Here is a 19,831-nt window from a genome sequence, read left to right as displayed (position 1 = left end):
CTGACCCAGTATGGCCGTTCTTATATTCTTATGTTCTTGTTCCCACCTCACAGGGTCCAAGCTCCAGCTTGAGCCCAAACATCTATATCACAGTTAAACAGCCCCTTAGCTTGAGCCCAGTGAGCCTGAGCCAGCAGACATGGGTCAACCACAAGGTTTTCATTCCAGTGTGAACATACCCTGGGTTTCTATCTTTTGCTAGTAGTTCGGAATATATTCTTTCTATTTCTTTTTAAAAAAATTGGGGTTTTGGTTAGTGTTATACCAGCTACTTTTTTCTTTCTTTATTCTACGTTAAAGTCAACCTATATAGGACTGATTCACTTTTTATTATATGACATATAAACATCATTGACCTAATGCTATCTGACAGGATCATGTGATACGACATATTAAACTTAAAAGTCTTAGATCAGCTGTCCACTATCAATTTCAATATTGAAACAACCGAGTTAAAAGAATTTGGCATATGGAGGAAAATGTGGAATCTATCTGAAGTAAATAACTCCATCCAATATAGCTACTGTAAATGCTATAGATTAGGATATTCATTTCTAAAATCTGTAAAATTGTGTTACAGACAATCCTGATAAAGTGCTTGGATTTTTTTGCTGCTTCGTGTTTTCTCACTAGGTGAAAACCAACACAACAGAAACACTGAAACTTAGCAAAATACTGGGCAGAATATTTTTTCTCAAATAACTGAAGTGTTTAGATACTTGTATAGTATGTTGCCATTTGCACTTGATTCATATAAACATCGAGATCTAAATTTGAATGTCTGTTCCTATGAATATACTGCATAGGTCTGTCTGGCTCAGGAATACATATGTCTCATTTCCCTGAAAATTTGCGATGTTTTCAGTGAATTTTTCAAGTGAAAATGAACTCATTTGTGCAAGAAACAGAGTCTGTTTCTTGAAATGCTTCGCAAATTCACTTGTTCTGCACGTTTTCAATGTGAAAACAGCAATTTGCAGAAAAGTGATTTTAAAAGAATCACCAGGAATTAAACAGCAAAAATGTATGCGCAGCTACTTACAAACAGCTTCATTAATTTTGAAATGAAAATCCATGGGTTCTGCAGCTATGACGATGGGGAACATTTGTCATGGGACATATCTCACTTATAGCGCTCTGTGATTGCTCCTGATAGCTATCCTGGCAGCAACCCCAGTACACATGCCACTAAGAGAGCTCCTGTCAGCATAGGCAGTGCCTGCAGTGGGAGTATAGCCATGCCCACATAGGCCATGTTTACGCTACAGAGTCTAACTCACCCACTAACATACTAGCACCCGGCAATACATGCTCCAATCGGTGGGAAAGGAACCATGTGGAGCAAGAGTGAATGATCTCATTTTAAGAACGTCACCTGTTACTTCACAAATTGGCTATACTTTCCTCTTGTCCAATCCCACTTCTCCATCCAATAAAACACCACATTGAGGAGGGGAGGAAGAACGGAGAGAATTTGGTCTGAAAGATCGCAGACGGCACAAAGCTACGAATGATGTGGATTGCAGAGGTGATGTGTGTGCAGTGTCATGATAGGGAGTAGAAAGAAATGCCACCTGCAGGCTAACCAAGAATCCACAATGAATAAACAGCTTGGGCTACAGTAGCTACAGAGGCTGGCTTGTGCTCTGTTCTTTCAGCTGGAGGAAACATATCATCCAGCTGCTGAAATCAAGAGTGACAGACAAAAAGAGAAGAGGGGGATAATAATCAAAGTAACGGAAGAGCAAGGAATCCTAATGGGTACAAAATATACACCTCCAAAAACCAAATTATCAGTGGGTTACACGCTGCACTGCTGTAGAGACTGAAATGTGTCAGAGAATACAGACTCTTAAAAAGATACATTATTATGAACATTGGCATTCACCACAAGTGGAATATAAACCGTTCATTTGCCTTGGGGGTAAAGAAAGCAACAAAACTGTTTCTTCATTTCATGTCACAGGAGATCATGTCTGAGGATGATGTGCTGCAAAAGAAATTTTGCATGTGATAAAGCCCACAATTCCTCCGTGTTCTTTATGCCTTTTAGGCAGAGAGAGGGCCAGACAGTCGAATTTGTCTATTGCCAGGATGATCCTAGATAAATATGAAAGGGGTAATAAATGTTCCTTTGCTCTGGGCAGTTGGATAAGCCTTTTTATAGATTAAACTCACAAGGCAGCTCAGTGGGAGGAAACGGGATGGCTGTTCCATATGAAGTTTATTTATGTCAAGCACTCAGCAGTTTGGTTCAGGGCTCACAAAGAACCATAGACATTGAAATATTTTCTATAAAAGTAAACGGTGTGTTAGATCTCAGATAGAAAAAAAGAATCACATATAAAAAATCGGTATCGATAAATGTATTGGTACCTTCCAGGCAGGGTTATGACATCTCTAAGCACCTACATCACAGTATATATGTATCGTTTGTGCTATCCTTCCTTAAGCCCCACCAGTTCTTTGCTGTCACTTATTAGACATTCTGAGGTGTAGGTTTTGTTTTCCTATCTGTGATTTAAAAGTAATAATACTTCCCTACTGGGAGACCTGAAGAACAGCTCTGTGTAAGTTTGAAAGCTTGTCTCTCACTGAGAGAAGTTGGTCGGTCCAATAAAACACATCACCTCACCCACCTTGTCTCTTTAATATCGGATGCATTCAGTGGATTCATTCGATGTATCCGATGAAGTGAGCTGTAGCTCACGAAAGCTTATGCTCAAATAAATTTGTTAGTCTCTAAGGTGCCACAAGTCCTCCTTTTCTTTTCTTTACCCCTAACTACGTAATTCATGGTATCTTGCACCTTCTTCTGAAGCATCTGGTACCACTTACTGCTGATGATAGGATATAGGACCTGGTCAGCCATTGGTCTGATGCAGTATAGCAATTCCTGTTTCTCTATATATGGTAGCATTTGAATCTAAAATTAATCTTCTGTTTATTTTCTATTTATGCTATAAATTTTATGGTTAAAAAAAAATTAACCACCTAATACTGTTTAAAAACCAACACATCTCATCTATAAAATGTTATACATATAAGCAAAATTCAAGAAAGGTTAATAACATACTGGAAAATAAAATATCTACAGCCAAAAACAAAACAACAATATTCCATTTTATAATTGAATAGTGCTGCTGAAGTGTTAAAGCAAATCAGCAATGCCATTCTGCCATATCTTTCCAAATGGTGTGTGAAATTCAACCATTGGGCCATGCTAGTCACATACAATTCAAATTTGACTAATTAGATGAATTGTGCAATTTCCCATTTTTTAATGGAAAAGAGTTTGTGAAGCAATTTTGAGAGGGTGAGAGCTGTCAGGAAAGGGGAAAAAATAATCTGAAAGATAGAAAAGTCTTTAACATCTATGTAATTTAAAAAGTCTTTAATTGGATCCTATTAAGGGAAAATCCACAAGATTGAAAATATTTCATTATTGTAAACATGACAGTGGGGATACACAATAAATGAGACCTCTTTGGGCCTGAATCCCATTAACACTAAAGCCCCTTTACACTACTCTGGCAGAAGGGGTGAAAGGGCCTCAGTGTAAATGAGAATCAGAAAGAGGAGACTTGCTGACTTCAATCATATTTAAGTACATGTAGGTCTAAGTGTTATAAATGCGAAGTTTTAAACTCTACAGCAGTGCATGTTGTACAAATGCAAGATTACATTAGATTAGGCAGAGTAATGCTTAGGAAGCACGTGTCACTCCAGTAGAAGGGCACTGATTCTGATCTTGCAAGATTTAAGACTCATTGGAGTGTAATTCTAGGGATGGCTGTATTAGAGATATCTTATATCTGATGGAAAATTAACCTGAGGGTACTGCTTCATTGTGTAAGTGGACTTTAAAGAACCTATGGAGTTTAAGTACGTGGTTTGATTTAATGTATTACCCTTATAAAACACTCGCTGAGAATCTATTAAGCACTGTATGATAAAACTTAGGCAAACTATTGAAATGAAAATAAAGAAGCAAGCAGCTAACTTACAGCAAATCTGAACTGAATGATTAAGCAGTAAATTTGGAAGCTCTCAGACAAGCCACCCCATTAAGTGTAAGGCAGTTAGGGATACACCTGCCTGAAAAAATGGGATTTGAATCATGCCCAAAAGACATCTAGAGACAGATTCTGTTGGACCCTTTTCAGGAGAAAGTGTTTGACCAAGAAAGTTGTGCCCCTTGTCTTGTTATGACTGAATCCACAGACCAGACCTGTCCCAGGTTATTTACAATCTCCTACCTTTTGTTCCCACTTCAAGTAAAGCAGCTGACAGAAGAAAGCAGGAGAGTAAAGGAGATAATTTTAGTGGGTTACCATTGCTAGCCCCATATTCTGCAGCAGTCTGTGAATAGGACAAGTAGGGGTTGTAGCTTTTCTTAATACACAGTGTTACTATATGCTTCCGATGACACATTGTGTGTCTTGCCAGTATTAAATTCACATTATGACCAGATCCTCCAAAGTACTAAGTACCATTAATTCCCATTGATTTTAGGATCAGACCTTCACTTCGTAAAATGATCATTGAATATCAAAGGCATTAAAAAGTTGGCCAGCAAGTTAATCGTATTTACAAGGCCAACAGATAAAACGATGGTGGATGAAGTCTTAATTCTCGTGAACCCAAGCTCAGCAGAGGCTTGGAATCTTCTGATGAAGACAAAAGCAAATCTGTATTCTTTGTTTTGGAACAAACAACAAAGAGGATTAAATTAAAGCTATGCTGTCAAGCTCAAATTTGGCCCCATATTTAGGTTTTCTATAATATTAAACCTTAAACCTATAGAAATATTTCTGTTCATTAAGGGAAAAATAGATTAGCATTCACCTAATGTGAATGTAACCCAAACGTGAATGAGAACCAGAATATGAAAATGAATGGGAAAAACAGTAAAATTGGACAATCTGTTTTTCTTGTTCTTGAATGAAATGCACAATTTAAAGGGAGTGGTGGTGGTCCCAGGATATTTAGAGAGACAAGGTGGGTGAAGTAATATCTTTTAAACAACAACCTAAAAAAGCTAGTCTCTCTTACCACAGAAGTTGGCCCATTAAAAGATATTACCGCATCCACTCTTTCTGTCTGTCTGTCTCTGTCTTTCTCCGGAGAGAGAGAGAAAATCATACAGCTTTTCATTTATTATCTAAGATGGTGGCATGAATCTAGGAAAGGAAATTTAAAGATCTGTGCCCTAATGATGTCTCCCTTCTGACCTATACTGCCAAATACATATTTTTTGTTTGTTAGTTGAACTCACTTTAAAATTAGGAATCTTGAGAAGACAACAGGAGGTGGTTTACTTGTGAGCAGTGGGTTGCTGCTACCTGCAGGTGAAAGAAGGAAGCAGCAGATGCTTTACGGCTGTTTGTATCTGAGTATCTTGGTACTATGCATTTTTCTTTTCTTCAGTGCACAGCAATGTACATCTGTGGCAGACCTCCAGCTGGGGTTCAAGACTTTTTTGTTCCCACTGAGTTTGATGTGGAAGGCAGTTTTATTTATTGTCTTAGGTGTGGGTTATAGTAGATTCTTGTTTTCAGGATCTTTCTTGGAATCCATTGAACTATTGTCTATGTATGCTTTTAGTATGTTTGTGTACAAAGTTCTTGGTATAAAATTGAGTTACCAGGAGGCCTTCTTGGCAGGTTTTGTGTAAAGTGTCCAGAGTTGCATGGTTTACAGAAACAAAGAGTTTATTTAGTAGTGAGTTTCAATTTATTGTAAGCTCTTTGGGGGAGAGGCCATCCCTTTATTCTGTCTGCACAGAGCCTAGCACAGTGGAGTTCTGGCCCCTGACTGGTGCTTTTCGGTATTACTGCAATACAAATAATAAATACTACAAATAATTTAAGGGCTGCATGTAAGATCAGCTTAAATACACTCCCAGGTATAGTGGTATTGTTTACAACACAGCCAATGTCACTTCAAATATTTTGCATAGAAGTTAACACAGGGCACGTGACCAGCTGTGCGTCTGTCTCCTCTGCAGAAAACAAAGGTCTATGGCTATGTACTAGTCTGTGGTTCTTCTGCCCTGCTCCCTGGCAGTGCACATCTAATACAACCCTGGGGTCAAGGACTCTCTTGGGAGCTGCTGCTTCTGGATCCTCACATAACAAGGGTTCTCCTGCATGATTAGAAGCCATGGAAAAGACAACACAGCCTGAGGCTGAATTACTTTTCCTAGGGAAATTCTGTGATGCTGGAGGGTGGACAATATGCATCTATACAGCCCTGCTCTCACCCATTGAGGGCCTACCAACTGCCCTGCCTAGTCTGCCTAGTCTCCAAACAGATCCTGGCATTTGTGGGGTTTTCCAGGGGGTCAGAGCAGTGCCATTGAGGTGGCTGATGCTTCCCCCATTCTGTGTGGGAAGGTTGACATCCATTTGTAGATGCCACTTGCCAGGTACAAGTCAGGGAGATGTGTACAGTCTGGCCTGTTACAGTAGTATGGTGGTGGGCAGGTGTCACTGACAAGTAGGCATTCAGCACGTAAGAATTGGAGATGAGCTCAGCAGGCAAAATCTGGATCTGGATTTTGAAACCCTCAAAATTTAGGCATGTTCAGGTCTGGGTAGTTTGAGTTATAATGGCCAGCCATGAAATTCTCATCTGGTGCTGCATTCTGATTCTGGATAGCACCACGTTCTAGCAGCAGCTCTAATACGGGATCATCAAAATCCCAAGGCCTCTGTCATAGCGTGAAGCCTGAAAGATACTTTTCCCTTAAGGAATTATCTTCCTTTGGAGAACACTTGAAAGTGTGGGAAGGAGGATAATAAAATTCTTCTCTTTGAATGGAGTTGAGCTCTATGATACGTTAAGATCTGGCAGGACTCCATGAAAATTAGCATGAAAGATAAAGAGGATGTCAACCAGTGCTATCCTAGAAGAGTACAGTAAAACCATGATATTGGGCTCCTGGCAGGTCTAGGCAGATGGCAAACGCCTACTGATACATGGCCCAGTCAGGCCTGGTATGATCTCATCTGAGGAGCTGCCCTGCCAACTGCCTCAGTCCACAAGTGAGATGCCAGAAACATGTGTTGCCACAATTGAATTGCAGGAGGCGGAGAGGGGGTGTTTAGGGACTAGAACAAAAGAGTGAGAGCTGGAACTCCTGATTTCTAATCCCGCCTTTGACACTGACTCTCTTTGTGGCCTTGGGCAAGTCACTCGAACTCTCTGCCTCATGGCTAGTCTACACTGCCCTGCAGTTTGAACTATGGGGGTATGAACAACGGTGTGTACCAAAGGGTTGCACTAAAACTCCCCCATGTGGATGCTGCAGGTGCGAACTAAAAGATTCATGGTTCATGTTAATGTAGCCCTGTTTGAAGAGGACTACATTAACGCAAACTGGGAACCTTTCAGTTCATGCCAGCAGCATCCAAATGGGGGAGTTACAGCGCAGCCCTTTGGTGTGCCCTGCTAGTCACACCCAAGTAGCCCAAACTGCGGGGCAATGTGGTTAGTACAGGGAAACTGAGGGCCAGCTAATCTATCTCCCAGGAGTTTTGGGAGGACTGATTTAGTTTGCAGATACCATTGTGAAGATGTAAAGAGCCAATTATTCATTATTAAACAATGTGACAATTCACAAGAACAGTTCATAGAATCATAGAATGTCAGGGTTGGAAGGGACCTCAGGAGGTCATCTAGTCCAACCCCCCGCTCAAAGCAGGACCAATCCCCAACTAAATCATCCCAGCCAGGGCTTTCTCAAGCCTGACCTTAAAAACTTCTAAGGAAGGAGATTCCACCACCTCCCTAGGTAACCCATTCCAGTGTTTCACCACCCTCAACAATTGTTGGGTTTGTACCGTAAGGAACCTTCTCAAAAAAATGTGACTCATATTGTGTCTATTAACAGTTCATTTACATGCGTTTACCTGCATCTGATCAATATTCTCTGACTAAATGCAAGAAGGGCTGAGTATGTACTGAATGCCAGTAATTCGATTGTCCACCGTCTTTCTGTTCAGTCATATGATCTTGACAAAGACCTTTAGTAAAATCCCATTTAGAAAGAGTTGCTAAACCTTGATGGAATGCCAGCCATGTTAATACTGTCTGACCAATGAAGAGCATATGCTTAGTGAAGAGGAAACTTTAATCTCGTTATTACTCGGTACAAGGGGAAATGATAATGAATGGTTGTGCTGAAGCTGTCACTCAGACAATGAAGGTGGGACCTCCACTGCTGTAGGGACACACCTGTCCTTTTTCATACTGGAAAACTTCTCTTTAATGTAGGATAAGCCTGATATATAAGGATTCCAAAAGAGCTTATCAGAGGTCATAATTATCCTCCACCTTGCCAGTTCATGAATAGGAATCTTGGTCACTTTAGGTTGCACATTGTGCTTGTTCTGAATGTAACTATAGTTGCTTCTTTGAGGAAGATTCCTTTAAAGGTGGTTCTGTGTAGCTGCTTCTACGTGTTTGTTGATTGTTTTTTTTTTTCACCTTAAGAACAAGCACACCCAGATATTACAATGATAAGTATTGCAGAAATGCATATATCAAAATAAAATAAGAAGATAAATTGTTCTCCTGGCAGTGTATTGTTCCATGTTGGAGTACTGTTGAAAAGACTGTGTGGTTTGGGAATATTAAAAGGAGGTGTGAGAATGACATCCTGTGTTAAAAACAGCAGACTTAATCAGCAGACTTCGATGCCAGCCAGATGTGCCAGGTATGTGAAGAGAAGCCTATTTCCAGAGCTGGCCCACGTACCTACTAGAGATGTGCAAAATATTTGAAGGTTTCAGAGTAACAGCTGTGTTAGTCTGTATTCGCAAAAAGAAAAGGAGTACTTGTGGCACCTTAGAGACTAACCAATTTATTTGAGCATGAGCTTTCGTGAGCTACAGCTCACTTCATCGGATGTAACAGAGGAAACACAGTTGGTTTCAGGTTTCCTCATAAATCCAAAACTCAGGGTGGGTTCACTGAAAGGTTTGTTTAGGGTACTGAATCCGGGCCAAGTTAAGGGTTTGTATTAGAGCACTGAGATTGCTCATATGAAAACCCGTGAAACTTGGCACATTCAGCTGAGTCTTGCTTTATGTCTGAGTCAGTGAAAACCCTGCAACTCAAAGTGAAATTCCGGAAGTGGGGGACGTGTGGATTGGAACCAAAGATAATATTTACGTGAACCCCTGTGAAGCAAACACATTGAGTTTTGCATTGTCATAGTGTCTTAACTTCCCAATGGAGTTCAGAGACATTACAGCCGCAGACAGGAGTAGTGTAGAAGTGGGTGATGTTTTTCAGACAAAACACTTTTAGTAAAAAATGTAGATTTGGGTCAACCAGAAAGTTTTGTCAGCTCATGTTGAATTCGTCAAACTGTTTCAGTCAAAAATTAAACAGAATTTTTTAAAAATTAAAAAAAAAAGTCTAAATGCTTCATTCTGACACTTTTGAAATGACTTTTAAAAAGGTTAAATAAAAGCAGCAAACCCCCAAACGTTGACATTTTTGCCAACTTTTTTGATTATCTGAAAAATGTTGAAATTGTTTTGGGGCAATCCAAAATTGTTTATTTTTCAATTTTTTCCTGATAGACCACTGAACTGAGAAATCAGCTATTCACACAGCTTAGTCACATGCGGGTCTTGCTACTGAATTCTTTATGTGTGACCTTCAGAGAAATCAATTCCTCTCAATTTCCCATGCTTTAAAATGGGGATGATTATAGTTACCCATTACTCTAAAAGGCTGTCCTTATGCGAATACATAGAGAACATGTGCAAGAGAATCCTCCTCTTCTGCAACCCGTGCAAGTGTTACAAGAGAGTGCTAGGACTGCTTTCTCAGGGCCTGATTCAAAGCCTGTTAACATTAATGGAAAGACTCTTACTGAATTCAGTAATAACAATAATAATGCCTATTCCTTCTTATATAGCACCTTTTTGTACTTCACAATCTGTTCATCCTCACAACACCACTGTGAGGTAGGGCAGCATTATTATCATCCTGATTTTACAGATGGCGAACCTGAGGCACAGAGAGGGTCAGTGACTTGCCTAAGGTCATGCACAAAGTCCATTGTGGAACAGGGAACTGAACATGGGTCTTCGCCCAGTGTCCTAAACACTGGACCATCTTTTCCCCTCAGTAGACTTTGGATCAGTCCCATGGTGTGTCCCTGTGGTATGGAGGAGACAGGCCAGCTACGTTGAGTGGAACAGGCTGCCCCATCCTAGTACAAACAGGGGTGCAGTTTGCACAGTGCCCAAGTGAACCAGCCTGCTGCGCTCTGACTCATAATCTCTCCTGGTGTTCGCTATGGGGGGTGTAGTTTAGCACTGCCCACTACTGGGGCCAGTGGCTAAATGCCACAATTTGATCCTACATAAAATAAGTGCAGATTGACTTAATCTTGCAATTTTAATTTATTTAAATAATAATAAAAGTCTTGGCCTGTGATGAAGATTTGCTTTACACTCAGAAAAGAAAAGAAAAGAAAATACTGACAACTGCCTATGCACACCTTTTTAAGGAGAAGACTTTATGAAAACCTAATTGTGGAACTGGGCTCTTCGTCAGTGGCTTCTTTGCTACCATTTTACAATTACGTGCATTGGCATCTGTTATTGTTAATTACTTCTTCAAACTTCATCAATGATCTCTTGCACTTCCTGTAAAAAACGTTGAAAGCTTTTAACAAACAAATTAATTATGTGTAGTCTGTGATGCAAATTAGCCTAATTAATTGAAGCATTGATAACCTCTCCTTGCAAAAAAGAAAAAAAGGAGAGAGAAATACTTCTTATACATATTTATAAGTACTTTTTGATATATGATGATGGGTTGTGATGAAGAATTGGTCAAGGTTTTTAAAATAAGGTTTTTTTCATAACAAACAGGCTAGCAATTTTGTGGTACACTGAGTTCACTTCATCACAATAAGAAAAGGAGTACTTGTGGCACCTTAGAGACTAACAAATTTATTTGAGCATAAGCTTTCGTGAGCTACAGCTCACTTCATCCTTTTCTTTTTGCGAATACAGACTTCATGACAATGGCTCTTATTTAAGCTGGAATTTCCAGGGAAATGCTATGCCCCTAAGCCCTGATCCCGATTCCACTGAAGCCAGTGGGAGGTTTCTGATTGATGTCAATGGGAGCAGGAGCAGGGCTAGATGTGAAGATACCCTTGGAAAAAGAAGTCCCTTTCTAACTTACTAAAATCTACAGCTAGTTGGGAAATGCTTATTTGTTCCTGTGGAAAATTTTGATGAATTTTCATTGGAAAGCTGAAAATTTAATTTTTTTCTGTTGCTGAAAACTGACCAGTTTTCAGATGACAAATTGAAAATTTACAAGGAAAGCAGGCGGTCTCACACATTTTTTTGGTTAGTATAAATCGCAATTTTTTGGTTGAAAAAGGGGCTTGGATTAAAGATTTTTCGATCAGTTCTACTATCATCGAGGTATCATCAAGTCACTGGAGTTTGCACAGATTTAAAGCTAAAATAAAACGATGCCCGCAGTACAGAAAGTCTAGCAAAAATCTCCTTAGCCTCATGAGGACAATCTTTTTCAGGCAGAAATTCTGAAGAGCACTTTAATTAGAAATAGGATTTGCAAGTTTATTAAAAATGCAAAACAAATTGCACTGGAATATAATGTGCAAAAATAGTGAAATTACTTTTATTTTGTACTGTTTGAAATTTACATCTTTTAACTGCTGTACAAACATCAGTGAGATTAGTTTGCAACTAATTGCAACTACCATACTTAACACAGAGAAGGAGAAATAGCTCTCTTTCTCTCTCTTTCTCTGTAAAATACATGACAATGTGGTACAGGTGCATACATGAGATCATCGAGAGCCTCCATGTACATGAGTGGAGCATGGTTAAATCTAAATACTTCTGAATTTGTGTTTTTGTCAAGTGATTGGGGGCTGGCTAGCTGCTTACAAGTAATATGTTGCCCAGTGGTACCTATAGTTCTTGTCAAGTATTGTAAAATGTTTGCCTAATAGAGCTGGTCAAAAAAGATGAAAAATGTTTATGAAAAAATTTCAGCATTTTAAATGAGCATTTCTCACCAAAATTTTGAATATCTGAAAAAGTCAAATCACTCTATAAGCTGGTCAAAACCAGCAAAAATTGTTAGCAAAATTTTGAATTTTTGCAAAAAAAAAATTCCATTAGCAATTTTGAATCTCTAATTATTGGTGATAGCAAGATCCCTTGTTGTTTTCTGAGTAGAAGAAATGACTAAAATATGGAGATGCTAAGCTCTTTGTAGGATAAAATAAACCATGTTCTCTCTGGTTGTGCTCTCTGGTTCCTCAGAGACTCAGTCAAATAGCTGTAGAATGCCTCCCCTCATCAGACAGAGAGGCTTAATGCAGTCTTCAGGGGCAACTCACTTAAAGTTTAGGTAACATTGGGGGTTAAAGGCATAAGGAGTTTGTATACTTTTCATGGACCCTGTGCATTGGGGTGCATTTCACTCACAAGTCTTGCCCACGCTACAAAAAATGCCAGTTGCTGATAACTAATATCAGCTCCCCAGGGGTACCCAGGGTTGTGAGGCACCTCCTGTCCTTAGCATGAAGCAGATTTAGCTGTGCCTGCTGTGGATCAGTTTCCTGAAACCACCAGCCTTAGCACATTCACTACCTTCCAGGCATCTACAGGCCTTGTCTCTTTCTCTATACTACAGCAGTGATAAGTACACGTTAATCCCCGAGTCTTCAGAGCATTCTCTTCCCTGTCCAGCTCCTAATCCACTAAACACTCACAGAATTACCAGGCCAGACCTGCTATTCTGAAAGGAACAGTACACAGCAGCTTGTAAAATTCAGCTCAAGACAACCACTGTGTGTAACACCACAGCCTTTGGATATATGTATAGTAAAAACAAGGATAAGTTTATTATCAAAGAATAAAGACAGGTTTCAGAGTAACAGCCGTGTGAAGTGAGCTGTAGCTCACGAAAGCTCATGCTCAAATAAATTGGTTAGTCTCTAAGGTGCCACAAGTACTCCTTTTCTTTTATCAAAGTTACATACCAGGCAAAAGCATAACACACTTTGGAGAGGCTAAACTAACAGGTTAACCTCCTGTCTAAAAAAATGTACCACACCCAGAGTTCTTGCTAACTTTTTCAACCAAGCCGGTTGAGACCTCTTTTTCATGAAGTAACCTCACTGTTCTCAGTGAAGGGTGACAAATATATGAGATCAAACCTTTCATGTGCACCTCAAGATATGTTCTCCCTCCCGTGCCCCTACCATATTAGTTTCTTTCTGAAGTTCCCACTGGCTCTTCATTAGCATTTGACTTACAATGCTAATGGTTGCCCACTGCCATTGTGAATGAGACAACACTCAATTTACATGTCAACAGATAGATGGATAAACATCTCATCTGACAGAAAACCTGTTTTTCACCTTTGCTCATGAGCAGTCCCTAGACACAGATTTTAAGTATTTTCCTTATATATATATAACTTCTGACATAGTATCTGTACATTGAAGGTTGCTTTCGCCTTCTTTCCTCTCTGTACCTGACTGATTCCCTGACTTTTTTCAAACCTTATCTTCTCTCTCTCTCTCTCTCTCTCACTCTAGCAAAACAATTAATATCGCCTGTGAATTAAATTGATTTAGTTAAACTAGCACAAAAGATTGCATTGACATGCTTAAATCAATATAAACCTTTCTTTAATTTAGTTTCAGTGGATTAGGAATAGGTTTAAATTGAACAAATAAAAGCCATTTTCCAGTTGATATAAATGTCTACACAGGGGATCACACGGATTTAACTAAATCAATTTAAACATACACGTTTATTTAAACTGATGCAGCTTCATGTGTAGACCAGACTTTAGGGCTGCCGCAACCAAAGGTGTTGGTAATTAAGTAGGTGACTTGTCCATTGATATTTGGAAGCCAGGTGTGAGCACACACAAGACTTCCACTCACTCGCAGACATGCATGGGACATTTATAGACATTGGTTTCCTGTAGTTAAAGAAAATTTAGCTTGCTTCATGGTGTTCCTCTTGATGAGTTTATGTTGAAAATGTTCTGCTCTGCATAAAAGTAAACGAAACAAAAAATTGATTTCTTGGAATTAACATCAATATTTATTTTTTCACAGTGCTGAAATTTTGTAAAATACACAAAAAATCAAAAATATCTTATATCCAACAAAAGGGTTTTATAATCTGCGGGAATCAAAACAACCGTTCCTTATTTCAGATATCCCAGAAAAGGCTAGATTTACAAAGCATGGGGACATTGAGCATTACCACTCTTCATTTTTAGGTGCCTAGAAAATCACTGCTATTCACGCAGCCTGAGTTCAGCACCTAGGCCCTGTCCCTATACAATGAATGGAGAGAGTTGAGGACCTTGGAATGGGATTCACAAAAGCCAGTATGCTAGAGGTATTCCCGCTTAAGCTAGAGGGTGTGCTAAGCCCTGCCACTGTCTGGGAGATAGGTGCTAAAGTCCAGGCACCGGAAAGGCACCTCTCTCTTCTTTGGATTCTCAGCTACAAACCCTCTCTTGGTGTTTGGTGCCTATGCTGTTGTAACAAGAAGGGGGAGAACCTCTCTGTCATAACCTTTGAGTACCCTAACCCAGGCAGACCCATGGTGGAAGTCCACCCTCCTGAGAAGGGATTAGAAGTGGGAGCTGCTACCTCCCACGAGTGCCCTGTCCACTGGGCTATGAGATATTCTATATGAGGCCTGTTGAAACTGTTCCACTGTGCATAAATAATGAGTCATTAGGCCAGAGAGAGAAAGCAAGCATGACTCCAAACCCCTGGGGTTAGGGCATCCATTTAGGAAGTAGAGATCCTGGGTCCACTCCCCCAGCTCCGATGGTTTTTTAAATTATTTATCCCCATTGGAACAGCTGCAACAGAAGAGGCTGAGGGACCCCACATCAGAATGTTCATAGCTCAGTAGTTAGGGGTCTCACCCTAGAGGTGGCAGATTCCTATTCAGACCCCTTCTCCCACACTGAGTACTCTTACCATTGGGCTAAAAGTTATAAGGGTGCCTCCTCTGGCCATTTTGTGTGAGTTTGCCTCTCAGGGTCACAGGTGCTCATCAGATTGGGCTCTGCAGGTGAGTTAGGCAGGGGAATGTCTATCTTCCCTGGTTCATGCATTTCTCTGGGGCTTAGGCATCTGGACACCTAGAAGGTGGCAGTAATGTGCATGCTCAGATGCCAAAACGTAAGTGCCTAGGGAACTTTTACTGCAAAAAATTAGGCACCAAGTGGGTTTAGGTGCCCACAGGGTTTGGGGGCAGCTCAGCAGGGGGTTGTGAATCCCAGTGGAACTGATTCTGGGATTTAGGCACTTAAAATATCAGTTAGGCACCTAAGTCCTTTTGTGAATCTATCCCAAAGTGGCTATTTTAAAATAGCCATTTCTGAGGGTAGGAGAGGCGTGTTTGGAAAATTTTATTCCATTTTTTTGTTAAGATAATAAACCAAATTTTCCAAGTGGAGCAAGGCAAGTGTGCAATCTCTGTGAGGCCAAAGGGAACAATATGAGCCCCACACTGGCATCTGTGAACTGTGCACACATGTATTCATTGTATGCCCAGTGGCCCACTTGTTCATGTAAACATGAGATCTGTATGCACAATTTTTTGGACACAACTTAGGCCATCACATTTTAAAATTGTCCCCGCTATATCCCTTACAAAGCCTTGAGCCTGGCTCTTGCCTGGAGTATTGTGTATGTATAAGGTAAAAAGGGATGAACAGGATAGGGAGTTCAGAGGATCTCACTCCTTCATGAGAGTGAATCTCACTCCTGAATGAGAATGCTGCATGGCTACCATATGAGTTCCAAGAAGATAGCACATAGCTTCACGTCTCGTAAAAAGGCAGAGCATAAGCCGATGTCTCACAGCCACATCCGATTCCTACTTTTTCTTTTTCACCCTTTAACTTACTAGCTGCTTTGTGAGTAAGTGATCAGGTGTTTGAGGGTGCTACTTGTGCGGAGGACTTTGCCTAGCACTAGCCTTATTTGTAACCCTATATGGTTGCTTGGCAGTTCCGTGCTCTTCCCAACTATTTTGTGTCCCTACGTTGCAAGTCATTCAGGGTCAAGGCTTTAATGGTTGTTTGTATTACAATAGGAGCAAGAAATCCCCAACTAAGCTGTACAAACATTGAGACTGCCCCTGCCCCAGGGAGCTTAAAATATAAATAAACAAGATAGCCAAGGAGTGGGAGAAACACAAAGAGAAACACAGCATAATTCTCTCCATTTTACAGATGAGGAATTGAGGCACAGAAAAAGAGACTTGCCCCAGGTCTGTGGTAGAGCTAGGAACTGAACCCAAGTCCTCTGACCTGTGCCAGAACCACAAGACCATCCCTCCTCTCTGAATGAATTGTTTCCCCTTGGAATTAATCTTAATATTTTTCCTAATTATTCTACAGCAGTATTTCACAAAGCTGTTCCCGAAGACAGGTTTCAGAGCCATGATAGTCTGTTTCAGCAAAAACAACGAGCAGTCCTTGTGGCATCTTAGAGACTAACTCATTTATTTAGGCATAAGCTTTCGTGGGCCTTGAAAGCTTATGCCCACGAAAGCTTTTGCCTAAATAAATTTGTTAGTCTCTAAGGTGCCACAAGGACTCTTTGTTGTTTTTCCCAAAGACAGTTTATCAGTCATAATTTAAACACCTCTAAAAAGGAAAGAGCTATTTGAAAACAGCTCAGGGAAATCTGCTGGAGGGTTTCAAAATGAATCCTGATCTTTAATACAAGGGAAAATGCTCAGGGAAGCAAAACTATCATTCAAAATCCTAGTTTAAAATACCCTTCATTTTTAGATGTTAAACCTCCAAACTCCCTACAATATGGTACAGTATGTGGGCTGACCCTGTGACTAATTATTGACACTACCAAGGGCTGTCCTAAAAGGTATAGGCAGCCTGGGGATTTTATATACATTTTATATAAATTGAACCTCGCATGCTTTCAATTTCCAAAGTTTCTTTAGCATCAGTGCTCTAAACAGAGGGGACCATTAAAGTCTCTTAGAATGGCTGCATGAAATGTGTGTTCAGATTGGAACCATGTGCTTTGTATAAGGCCAAGTTTTAAAAATGTGGATCTATCCTGAAAACTGACTCTGTAAAAAGGGCATGGTGGGGTTCCACCTCAAACTGGTTCGGAATTTTTCAACAAAACCCTTTTTTTTTTTTAAAGTATTGTTTTGCCAAAATGGAAACTTTTTGCAGAAATGTATTGGTTTTGATAAAATTTTCACTGGGAAGGTTTCTTAGATCTAGGATAGAAGTGAGAGTGAGCCCTATGTGAGACTAGCCAATACACTTGTGTAGAGTGACCATATTTCCCATTGGTGAATACGGGACACCTGGTAAAATTACTCATATTCAAGCAAGTTAAATGGCAATCAATTGGAACTATGCAGTACAAACTTTCAAATTAACATCAAGATGACTGAGCCCCTGTTACAAAGAAATACTGCATACTACCTTCTTATCTTTAAGGCTTTAGGCAGGGCCATCCCTACCCTTATGCAAAGTACGCAGCTGCATAGGGCACCAGGAAATTTGAGGCACCACGTTTCCTGGTGCCGTACACAGCTGCATGCTGCTCCAGCCCCTGCTCTGGGGGGGCTGTGTAGGGCACCAAAATGGCTAGGGATGGCCCTGGCTTTAGGGTTCACATGGGGAGAGGTGACACACACAATCACATGGGGAGAGGTGACGGGGGTGACCGACGACCCTCCCTGCCCAGCGCTCTTCAACCTTTGTGCCTGGCTGGGCTCCCAGGACAGACCCGCCTCTCCTGGTACCTGGCACCGCATCTTCCTTAGGCAACACTTGGGGGACAAAAGGGGGCATGAAGGGTCACATGCCCCTCCGCCCCAATTTCTGCCAGGGTTCACACCAGAAAGTGGCCAGCAGCAGCCTTTAAGCATTGTGTGAGAGGGAAGGGACGGGAGCTCTTTCCGGCTGCAGGGGGTGGGTGTGTGTGACCTGTCCCGGGTCTTTTCAGAGCTCATCCCTTCCCCGTCCTTCCCATGGCTGGAAGCAGCTTGTCCCTTCTTGCCCACACAGTGTTGAAAGGCAGCTAACACCTTCAGGCTGCTGCTGGCCACCAACATAACCCAGCTGCCTCCTGTCCCCTGGGGGCTGCTGTGGAGCCTGCAGGTTTGGGGTGGGAACAGGATGGAAGTTGTTTCCCCCCTCCCACTCCAGAGCTTAGCTGAGGGGCGGAGAGGCTTCCCCATGCCAGCGCTGTGTGAGGTTTTGGCATGTGCAGGGCTCAACTACTCCTGGCCAGTGCCGCGGGCCAGAGGATCTTGGGCTTTCCGGGGGCAGTGGCCCAGCCAGAGTCAGTGGCGGAAGGAAGGAGCCTGCCGGCGAGGCTGTTGGTGAGCTGAGGGCTCCGATCAGGGGCTGGTTCTCTGCACAGTGCTGGAAGTGTGGTGCGCCTGCCGGGGAGGATATTGAGAAGCAACGGAGCTGCGGGGCGCGGGGGGGGGGGGTGAAGGGACAAAGCAGGGAGAGGACAGTGAGAGCATGGGCGCCAGGTTTGTACAGTTTTTGGTGATGCGCAGAATGGGTGCGAGCAGAGCCGCCCTGTTCATAGGATAGAGTGGGGCAACCACCCTGGGCCCCATGCTTTGTGGGGGCCCTGCGCTTCAGGGATATTCAGGGTCCAGGGTAGCCTGAGGAAGTAGCAAGGAACCTAGCGCCAGCAGCAGCAAGTGATGCAGCCCACCCCACTCCACCCCACACCGCCTCTTCCCTTCCCTGCTCCCTGTGTCTGGTCACCCTACACTAGTGGCTAGGGCACTGGGATTTGGGCAACACAGGTTCAAGTCCCAGCTGTGAATTAAGCTTAGCAGGGACTTGAACCTGGGTCTCTAACATCCCTGCTGCGTACCCTCACCTCTGGACAATCTTGGGATGGGAGTCAGGTACTCTTCCCCCTCCCATTTTTTTTTTAAATTTAAAGTTTTGTACAATCATGGCTTCATTCTGATGCAGAAGGCGGTTTCCCACCCAGCTCTAGTTCCATGTGTTGTCTCAATAATTCCAGCCCATGATTGTTCCATTTACAAGTAAAAAGATAGGAGTGGGGAAATCAATGACAGTTTCGCCATTGACATCAGCCGAGCCAGGATTTCACCCAAGGGATTTTCTTACAGCCAGCATTTCACAATCTCACCCAGGGATTTGAAAGTCAAACTTGACGCTTTCCTGATTCTGCACCAACATCAGGTTTTACTATACTCTCAGTTCACCCCCATTATTCTGAGTAGAGTTATACTGCTGTAACAGCTTTGTTTGAAGACAATGGGTTTGTGCATAATTGTGCAATCGGATGGTGAAGATTGTTCATGTGTAACTCAGAGCATGGTTTGGGCTGCAAAACTCTTATTGCCGGTGGTGATGTGTGAGATGGAAAGAACCTGGCCTGACTTTCAAAGCTGGGTTGAGTATACAGAGCTGGCAGTGAGAAAAATGTAATGTTACTGGTAAAGCAAATCTGCATGGAGTCACTGAGATACTGTGGGTGAAATCTTGGCTCCACTGATGTCAGTGGAAGTTTTACCATTTACTTTTAAGGAGACAGGATTTCACCCCCCCCCCCAGCCCGCCCCGGAACTCCACAACAGTATTTCTGTTGCTATTTAAATTCAATTTCTGAAGTGCTAGAAGCCAAATACTGTACCATATTGTACATGTGTCTGTACTGGGGTACACAACCTCCTGGAGGAGGTAATGCCGAGAACTGTCACTCACACACATGTACTCA

Source organism: Eretmochelys imbricata, chromosome 13, assembly GCF_965152235.1.
Source record: "Eretmochelys imbricata isolate rEreImb1 chromosome 13, rEreImb1.hap1, whole genome shotgun sequence".
Taxonomy (NCBI): domain Eukaryota; kingdom Metazoa; phylum Chordata; order Testudines; family Cheloniidae; genus Eretmochelys; species Eretmochelys imbricata.
Note: the sequence above shows the minus strand (reverse complement) of the source record.